Source organism: Paroedura picta, chromosome 9 (assembly GCF_049243985.1).
Source record: "Paroedura picta isolate Pp20150507F chromosome 9, Ppicta_v3.0, whole genome shotgun sequence".
Classification (NCBI taxonomy): Eukaryota; Metazoa; Chordata; class Lepidosauria; order Squamata; family Gekkonidae; genus Paroedura; species Paroedura picta.
In genome coordinates this window covers 64755990-64765426 of record NC_135377.1, presented here as the reverse complement: position 1 = coordinate 64765426, position 9437 = coordinate 64755990, and the positions used below count along the sequence as shown (strand labels likewise).

The 9437-nt window shown below is 45.2% G+C and overlaps 1 long non-coding RNA gene across 2 annotated transcripts; it reads right to left on the bottom strand.

Moving 5' to 3' along the window:
* Positions 1 to 218: 218 nt before the first annotated feature.
* Positions 219 to 5611, bottom strand: LOC143844268 (uncharacterized). Of its 2 annotated transcripts, none has more exons than XR_013233905.1 (3): positions 5582 to 5611; positions 3257 to 3479; positions 219 to 435 (listed from the first exon to the last, which is right to left on the bottom strand). It is a non-coding gene; the product is annotated as an uncharacterized LOC143844268 (long non-coding RNA). The 2 variants fall into 2 exon arrangements; XR_013233906.1 differs by lacking the exon at positions 5582 to 5611 and adding an exon at positions 5354 to 5412.
* Positions 5612 to 9437: the final 3826 nt, after the last annotated feature.

Here is a 9437-nt window from a genome sequence, read left to right as displayed (position 1 = left end):
TCAGTTGGAGTGCACATTCCCACCCAGTGGGGCTCCCAAACCTATCTGATTTGTATGTTTCCTCTGTGTAATAATTTAATTTAATAATAACTTCGATTCTGCAAAATAATCTCTTAACAGTGACTAATATTGTCTTAACAAATGCTACTCGTAGCTAAATCCAAGTTGGTTTTGAAAACATTGAAACTGATGTCCCTTGAAAAAGCTAAAGAGCGAAACGCGTTGGGATTTGTTGAATATCAAAGAAATAAAGAACAATGGAAGTTTGAAGACTCCACAGAAGTCTACTCTGTATATTTAATTTCGTCTCGCAGCAGGCAAGAAAGCACAGGCAGCTGCCAGGTGGACACCCAGGGAGTTCTCCCACAGAGAGACAATGTGATGCGTTCAAAAATTTCCTGCTATGAAGTCTGGGGAGACGTGGTCCAAGATCCCCTGAAACAAAAAGAAAAAAAGAAAGAGAGAGAGAGAGAGAGAGAGATCAGAGGCCCATTCCACCTCACTTCGTCACCAGTTAGAGTAAGCATTATTTTTTAACGTGCTGAGGGACATACTCAGGGCACAAGAAAGGAATGGGGAAGGCAGTTTCTTTTGCTAAGGGCGGTGGGTTGAGTGTCAGTCGGCGAAACACGTGAGCCTTTCTTTCCAAAGCTTGAGAAGTCGCCAAAAGGCAGAAGAGGTGAACCGTTTGGGCTGCCAAGCACACAGTTACGAAACTAAGGCGCCTTTACATGCGCTGCTGAGCACAAGCAGTCTGCAGTGATCATTTCAGAGCTGTATGGCTGGGTCATGGGTATGATTCATCAAGCCAAAGACAAAGGAAAGGGTCTGCAAACAGTTTGCCTTTGGTTTCTGTAGATTTGTGTAGATTCATGACCGTCATTCATGGTGAATAAACCTCCATTCCCTCACCATTACTGGTGCCATAAATAGCTAGGATAAGCCTAGGGCCCTTTTCCTTTAAAACTGTGGCTGGGGAGAGCACAAACTGGGCAGAACCACTTTTTAAAACTTCATTTAAATTTGAAGCCTGTACATCTTTCCATCTCGCCTTCGCTAAGTCGGTGGCAAGCACAAACCATTCTATTTACAATGTTTTTTTTTTAATTTACATGTAAAATCCAAGAAGTCAAGCTATTTAAAAGCTGGGGAAAGCATTTATTCCTAACCCAAAGGTTTATGGACAAAAAAGCTGACCAAAAAAAGAGAAGAAAAATTACCGGGGATAGGAGAAAGAGAGAGGAGGAGGAGGAAGGAGAAGAAGAAGAGTTAGTTCTTATATGCCACTTTTCTCAACCAGAAGGAGCCTCAAAGCGGCTTACAATTGCCTTCTCTTCCTCTCCCCACAACAGACATCCTGTGAGGCAGGTAAGGCTGAGAAATCCCTGAGATTACTGCTTGGTCAGAACAGCTTTATCAGAGCCGTGGCAAGCCCAAGATCACCCAGTTGGCTGCATGTGGGGGAGCAGGGAATTAAACCAGGCTTGCCAAATTAGAAGTCCATACTCCTAACCACTACACCAAGAAAACCGTCATACTTGGATTTGCTCCTAGTGCCTAAAATGTGGTACAGGCTCTTCAATACTGGAATGATACAAGTTGCACCAAGAAATCCAACTGATTGTTGTTTCCATTAATCTCAGTGGAAACACACTCCCTTGTATACACAAGGGAACACATTCCCACAGCTAAAATGAAATTCTCAAGGACTGTATCATCTCTTAGGCCTATTCACAGTTCTCTTAGAGCTGTTCTTGCAGTGCAGTTTTCTGAGACTATAACCTGCTGAACCAGGTTTGATTCCCCACACCTCTCCCTGTTCGCACAGAGCAGTTCTATTAAAAAGTCTCTTAGCCCCACCTATCCCGGTGTCTGCTGTGGGGAGAGGAAGGGAAAGGTCTTTGTAAGCTGCTTTGAGATGCCTCTGGGTAGTGAAAAGTGGGGTATAAAAGACAACTCTTCTTCTTTCTGTATCTTATAAATCACCCTCTCTGCTTACTTGCTTTCTCCTCTTGCTGCCTGTGAAAGTGAAACCGGACAGCGAATCACCAGAACAACCAGAACAAGGGGGTGGCAGGTTACAGTGGATGAGCGATAGGGTTGTGGATAGTGCAGGGGGTTGGACTAGATGACACAGGAGGTCCCTTCCAACTCTATTATTCTATTATTCTAACCATCCCATCAGAACATCATCAATAGGGTTGCTGCTCTGGGTTGGGAAACACCAGGAGATTTTGCAGGTGAAGCCTGTAAGAGGGCAGGGTTTGGGGAAGGGAGTGACCTCTTTCAGATATAATGCCATGGAGTTCACCTTCCAAAACAGCTCTTTCCTCCAGGCAAACTGATCTCTGAGGCCTGTCATTCTGGGAAATCCCCAGCTACCACCTGGAGGCTGGCCATCCTAACTATCAACCACCTTCATATGTCAACCATAACTCTGTTGGGAAACAGATCTTCTGTCACCCTGGCTTGTAGCCCTTCCATGGTGGAAGGGCTAGTATTTACCGCCCTCTTGTGCTGTGTTTTTTTGTTTTGTTTTTTTTAATGGGACCCTGAAGAAGGAAGACAGGAGAAGAATAGATGCTTTCGAATTATGGTGTTGGAGACGAATGCTGCGAATACCATGGACAGCCAAAGTTCCCAACATGATAGTTTTAGAGAGCAGCTGACCAACTATGTCAATAGAAGGGAAGATATTATGGCTAAAGATCACTTACTTTGGACACATCGTGAGATCAGACTCTTTTCTGATCAGACTCTTTTCGGCATGGTCAGCGGCAAAAGGAAATGTGGTCGCCAAAGGATCCGTTGGCTCGTCACGGTCAAAGCCAATACAGGGATGACCATGAACCAACTGTAAGAAGTGGTCATTGACAGAGACGAATGGAGAAAGCTTTCCTATAGAATCACTGAGGGTCGGACATGTTTGAACGGATGACATCATCATCAATGGGTTTTTTAATGGGGTTTTAATTGGGGATTGTTATGGAATTGCACTGTTGTAACCTGCCATGAACCGGCTTGCCGGGGAGAATAAATTAATTGATTATGATGATGATGATTACAACTACAAATTGCCCCACATTTGGGCAATTTAAGACCTAACTGTGTCTGCAGGTGCCAAATGTTACAAGCAAAATGTACCCCATGCCAGGAGCCCTGCGCTGCTCTTAATAAAGTCTAGGGATCTCTCCATTAGGTTTAGAAATGGGCAAACCTGTCATATATGTTTGGGAACAATCCAGTTTTAACTTACTCTGTTGGACACTGACTTTCTTATTCTGGAATCTAGGTCTGATTTCCATCTGTCATCCTTTATCTGGAGGGGTTTTAAGAGAAGTCGAAAACATTCTCCGAAGCAACCCGTCTCTGCAGTCCCTAGCTTTCTCACAGCAGGGGGACCGGGGTGACTCCTGACCTTTTGTTCTGCAGAATCACCTTCGCTAAATGCTGCTGTCTCTCCTGATCTCCCATACTGCCTGCCAGGGGAAGAATAAAAAGACATTGCTATTACTATCCTGCAAGAAATGGGATGAAATACAGTGAAGGCTCCTAATCAGAATCTGAAGGGGGGTGGGGAAAGCATACTAAAGTACTATTTATAGAGTTCAAATAAAAGTGTTCGCCTGGGTCCTGTGGTTTGAAAAAGTAGAGCAAGGACATGGCTAGAGATTCAGGCTTTTGCCACGTCTGTCAGAGCGGAAGTGTCTCTGTGTTAGGAACCTAGCCGATAGAAAGGGGTGTGCTGTAGTTCAGAGGTCGGAACCTGGTCAGAAATTGTGTCCTTTGTGCCTTGCAGTCACGGTTAGAAGAGAGGCACACGTCATGTTGCCACAGGTGAAAGAAGAAAGCAGGGTCCAGAGAGACAATAATAGAATCACAGAGTTGGAAGGGACCTCATGGGTCATCTAGTCCAGCCCCCTGCACTATGCAGGACACTCACATCCCAATCGCTCATCCACTGTAATCTGCCACCCCCTTGAGCCTTCACAGAATCAGCCTCTCTGTCAGACGGCTATCCAGCCTCTGTTTAAAAATTTCCAAAGATGGAGAACCCATCACCTCCCGAGGAAGCCTGTTCCACTGAGGAACCGCCTTGTCAGGAACGTCTTCCGGATGTTTAGATGGAATTTCTTTTGAATTCATTTCATCCCAGTCTGTCCCTCTGGGGCAAGAGAGAACAACTCTGCTCCATCCTCCATATGGCACCCTTTTAAATACTTGAAGATGGTTATCAGATCCCCCCTCAGTCGTCTCCTCTCTAGGCTAATATGTAAGTAGACGTGGGAAGAAGGGAGCTTGGGCAGTGTAATGTGGACTTGTTTAGAACAGGGATTCCAATTCCAACTGGGGTCCCAGGAGTCCACTGCCCCTGTTGCTCTATAGGCCGAGTCTCTTTCTCCACAATGGAAACGGTAAATGGCCGATTGATTGGCTGGCTCCCAAATCTTACTTTGGTGCCCACTTCTCTGAAGGGGCTTGTCACCACTTCTGGGTTCCTTGAAGCCTGAATAATATTTCCAGGTTTTGGGGTAATCTGCGGTTATGCAGGAGCTCCCCAGGGGTTACATGGTCTTTCCCAGGGGTTTGGATGTCTGCTGACATCACTGGAGCCCACTTCTCCTGTTGATCTACAGGCCTATTCTCTTAATTCCTGCATCTTCCAGGGTTCCTTGAAACCTGAAAAAAAATATTTTTCCATGGTCAAATGAGCCTCTTGTGGTGCAGAGTGGTAAGGCAGCAGACATGCAGTCTGAAAGCTCTGCCCATGAGGCTGGGAGTTCAATCCCAGCAGCCGGCTCAAGGTTGACTCAGCCTTCCATCCTTCCGAGGTCGGTAAAATGAGTACCCAGCTTGCTGGGGGGTAAACGGTAATGACTGGGGAAGGCACTGGCAAACCACCCCGTATTGAGTCTGCCAAGAAAACGCTAGAGGGCATCACCCCAAGGGTCAGACATGACCTGGTGCTTGCACAGGGGATAGATTTACCTTTAAGAAGAAGAGCTGTTTTTTTATACCCCACTTTTCACTACCCAAAGGAGTCCCAAAGCAGCTTGTAAAAACCTTTCCCTTCTTCTTCCCACAACCAACAAGGTAGGTGGGGCTGAGAGAACTCTAAGAGAATTGTGACTAGCCCAAGATCACCCAGCTGGCTGCATAGGGAATCGAACCCAGTTCTCCAGATTTGAGTCTCTTAGCCACAGCCCCGTATTGGCTCTCACATACATTGGCAGGGAGGGGGGAGGAGGGGAGAGGCCACTTTATGGATGCTTCATGCCAACAACAACAACAACAACAACAACAACAACAACAACAACACATTTGAACAAACAGGGATGCCAGGTGGTAGGACCTCACTCAGATTTTGGGACTATCCTCAGCCTTCCTTCCCAACCCTTCAAGCATTCCAAAGCAGGAGGTTGAACTGGGCACAGAGAGAAGTATAGTCACTATAGGAAGATCATCTAGGATAGATTGACAGGGGGTCCTGACTATAGCTATGCACCATCCTTAATTGCTAATTCTTGTCTAGGTCTGTATATATGAATAAAGTGCTGATTTAAAACACACACACACACACCACACATGGATTGCCTGCTGGTACCTTAGAACTTTTGCCATGTTCTGTCTTGGGTTGCTAGGCAGCAGGAAAAGTCAATGTGACCTTCATTTCTCCATCACAGAAGGCAGGCTGTGTGCCAGGCTGCATGCCCATAGGTTTTGTTTCCCCAGCCTTTTTCAACCTTTTGTCTGTGGAAGAACCCCTGAAATATTTTTCAGGCCTCAAAGAACCCCAGAAGTGGTGCCCTGTTGCTTCAGAGAAGTATGGATGGAAGTAAGATGCGGGAGCCAGCAGGCCAGCCAATCAATCAATCAATCAATCAATCAATCAATCAATCACTATTTCCATTGTGGAGAAAGAGACTAGGCCTGTAGAGCAACAGGAGAAATGGGCTTCAGTGATATCTAGTGATATCTGCAGACATCGGAATTTCTGGGAAAGGCCATGTGACCCCTGGGGAGCTATCGTGCAACCCCATGGTGCCCCAGAATCCTAGTTGGGAATCCCTTTGTTACACAGATGAAGCCAGAGATCCCCACCCAAGTCTTGGACATTCACAGGATTGAAATGCAAACATGGTCTCCAGATAAATCCCCCATCACGGAAGATTCTGAAAACTCATCTCTATGCTGTTCAACATTCCCCTCCCTGCAGTCGCTGAAGATGATCCCACAATGTTGGGTTCTCAGATGTGGGTTGAGGAGATAATGAGGAGGTACATTTGAGCACCGAAAGCACTGACACAAATTCAGCATCACAGTCACTTTCTGCCTGGCATTACCAAGGTTTTAGGAGCATTTCTTATATGCTGTAGAAAAAGACAAAAGGGAAAAAAAAGTACAAAGGTAGCCCATATCCTGCAACGTGAAAAGCTGCAGCCCAGCTATTTTAAATTGAACAAAAATGTATAAAGTGCTTATTTTTGTCTGATTTCCTGCTTCCCCCAGGGGGAAAGTTCAAGTAGTTAGGCAGAGCACTCAGGCCTCACCTCTGTGCCGAACGGTCAACTGACCTCCCTCGCTAGGAGATTTCATCAGACATTGCTCACATATTTTCAAGCTATTTTTACAGTCTGGCAGGCTAGAAACTTAAAAAAAACAAACCCCACACATAGAGTTTCAGGATACTGACTACTTTGCCCAGCAACATCCTATACTTTTCCTACATGTGTGAAAAATCACAGGGTAAACAGAGGGAGGAGGGTTGGATCTATCCTTTCAGCCTGACCCCCACAAACATTCTCTGCTGGGAATTGTTGAATCTACGTGGACAAAAGTCATGTGATACAGAGGCTGTAACAAGGAGGGGGAATGGGCAGGGTTGACCAAAACATCTGTTTAATATTATATTTAATAAAATGACCCCGAGATATGTTAAGCTACCTGAATGGTATTTAAACTGCAGCGTCAGGCAGGCTTACATAGGCATGTTTTGGCTGAGCTGGATAGTGGAACAAATGTATCAAACCTCAATACTCAACTCTCTTTCCCCCTCAAAATCAGACACTAGAAATATGGCAACCCCCCCCCCCAAGAAAAACAGACAAAAACAAAGCTTTGGGTCTTTGGACAGAGATTTCAATGGCGGTGGGGGTTCTTCACAGCTCCCAGAACTCAGAATTTGCCAGGGGTTCTGATCCAGGCTGGTTTACAAAGGCAGCAAAGTGACAGACAAACTTAACCGACTCATTGCTGGTGCCAGCGCAATGAACTGACAGTAAAGGAGAGGTGACAAAACTCAGCTGGATTCTAGGAACAGTGAGAGTTTCGCAAGTGAAAAGCTACTCCAACATTTGTTGGAGAAAAACAGGCCACATTTAATCTCTCCTGGTCCCTAGTCTCACATGCCAGTTTGCTGTGAGCTAATAGAGTAGAGCAGCATTAGAGTGGGAAGTCCCTGTTTCAAATTCTGCCTCTTCCATGAATTCACCAGTTGCTTGAGAAAAACTATTATCTATGTGGTGAACTACTCTGACAGTGAAATCCGCCCCCCCCCCCCCCAATATCTAGTTAGTGCTGTTCAGGTAGTTTAAACCCATTACTAGAGGAGCTAATCTCTGCTGCCAACAGGAACTGCTCCCTGCCCTCCTCCAAGTGACAACCTTTCAAATACTTCAAGAGTGCCTTCATGTCCCCTCTAAACCTTCTCTTCTCCAAGCTGAACATTCCCAAGTCCCCCAGCTTTTCCTCATTGGATTTGGTCCCCAGGCCCCGGAACATCTTTGTCACTCTGCACCCAATTAACTAACTGCTGCCTCTAGCTTCTGATGGGAGAAAGGCAAATATCCCTTCCCTCAACAACCCTCTCCTAATATTCAACACAGATTAACATGGCTGCTACACTCAAGGTACTGCAGATCAAGCAAGCAAGCCCCTTCTATGTGTCCTATTTTAAGAGCATTTGATGGAGAGGCTGATTCTGGAAAGGCTCAAGGGGGTGGCAGCTTACAGTGGATGAGCAATAGGGTTGTGAGTGTCCTGCATGGTGCAGGGGGTTGGACTAGATGACCCATGAGGTCCCTTCCAACTCTATGATTTTATGATTCTATGAATAAACTGTTGGCAGAGTTTAAATATGCAAAGGGGTAAAGCACCAGGCCGCTTAAAAAAAAATAACAGTTGTATTCAGATGAGGAATAGCTATGTAAAGAGAGGGGATAGAGATAGTCCTAACAGTCTGACTGACTAACTGATTTTCAGGATATCAGAGAGGAAAAGGAGCAGGAAGTCTTCATTTGAGCCAATCAGGACATAGAAGGAGAGTATTTGAAAAATACAGGAAATTCCTAATCCAGATATACTAATTACACATCTCCTCTGATATCCCCTTTAGGATATTCTTCATATGCTGCTGAATCATGCACACTACAGATCTTGCATATTTTAACATAAACAATCTTCAGACTTGCATTGCCACAAATTCACAGTGCTCCACATTCCATTAAAATGTCACAAACCTATGCATCGTTGCTTGAATACTAAAATATTCAGAATGTCAAAATGCAGGTTGTGAGATCTAGTTCCAAGTCAACGTGTTCTGTTTTGCAAGCAACCTCCAAAAGATAATGGAGATCATGCCCGTTGTCCATCTTTAAAATGCAGACTTCAGGCTCCTGCAGCCAAAGTGTGCCTTTGGACCGCTTACAGACGGGAAAGAGAGTTTAACTCTTCATCCTCCTCCAGGTTCTCCCATCTAAACTAGGGTGTAACCTGCATGGGGCTTTTTACCCACTGCCAGCTTGAATAAATCCCTGCTGTCTACACTGAATTCAATTTTTACTTTGATTTTGGGCGCTTTAAATTTTCCCTCTGCAACATGCATGATTGATCCCGAGGGACCCTACCTTTTCCCCGCAATATCCAGAAAGGATATAAGCCTTGATATTTCAAAAATCAACATTAGTAAAAGTGCAGATCTCTGCTTTTTTGTGAATTAACTTACTGCCTTATGCCTCCAATGCTGTAGCAGAGCAGTCTTCTCTGATTGGCCAGGACATCAGTTCAAAGACTTCCTGGTTCCTGGTTGCAAGGCTTGTCTTAAAGTGACTGCGCTCCAGAAGCCCTAACTTCTCTCAGCAGAGATTTGCCTCTTGTGTTTATCCCCCCCCTGCTGTCTCCAATCCTCTCCCCCACCCCACCCCATTCAAGAAAAGAAAGAAATAGATTCCCGTTGTGCTTGGCTCCCCTCCCTGCTCTGAGTTTTCCCAATTGAGTGCAGAACACTTTCTGTTTCAATGTGGGGAGGGGGATAGAGGAAGACCCAAGTTCAAATTGATCTGAATTCAGCAGGATCCACAAAAGAAAAAAAGTAAGCGCAGAATCAGCCCAGGTAACAGGGGAAAAGACATCTTTAAAATACTCATCATTTTGACTTT